This window comes from Octopus bimaculoides, chromosome 12, assembly GCF_001194135.2.
Source record: "Octopus bimaculoides isolate UCB-OBI-ISO-001 chromosome 12, ASM119413v2, whole genome shotgun sequence".
In the NCBI taxonomy this organism is placed as follows: Eukaryota; Metazoa; Mollusca; class Cephalopoda; order Octopoda; family Octopodidae; genus Octopus; species Octopus bimaculoides.
In genome coordinates, this window is record NC_068992.1 from 43,698,335 (window position 1) to 43,698,920 (window position 586).

General features: G+C 28.5%; 1 protein-coding gene across 1 annotated transcript in view; it reads right to left on the bottom strand.

Annotated features, from left to right (window-relative positions):
- LOC106874569 (DNA ligase 3) overlaps positions 1-586 on the bottom strand; it is a 63,654-nt gene that overhangs the window by 6,356 nt on the left and 56,712 nt on the right. The window lies entirely within an intron of this gene.

Genomic DNA, 586 nt, shown 5'->3' on the forward strand with positions numbered 1-586 from the left:
TCTCATATAGATCATAAACAGAGAGATCAGTCTCACATAGATCATAAACAGAGAGATCAATCTCACATAGATCATAAACAGAGAGATCAGTCTTGCATAAATTATAAACAGAGAGATCAGTCTTGCATAAATTATAAACAGAGAGATCAGTCTCACATAGGTCATAAACAGAGAGATCAGTCTCACATAGACCATAAACAGAGAGATCAATCTCACATAGATCATAAACAAAGAGATCAGTCTCGCATAAATTATAAACATAAAATCACATACACATACACACAGTCTATACATACATTAATGCTAATACACAAACACACACATACATATATATACACATATTCATACAAACATACACAATAAACAACAAAATGTAACAAATTTTACAAAACTTTAGAAATATAATTTTTAAAAAAAACACCTCCATAAACAACACCAAAATGTTGTAAATAAAAAATGTTAAGAACATTTTAGAGAAAGCTGGGAAAAGAAAAGTTTTTAAAATTATCATCATCATTTTAATGTCCATTTAAATACAAGAGATCAGTCTCACATAGATATCATAAACAGAAAGATCAGTCTTGTA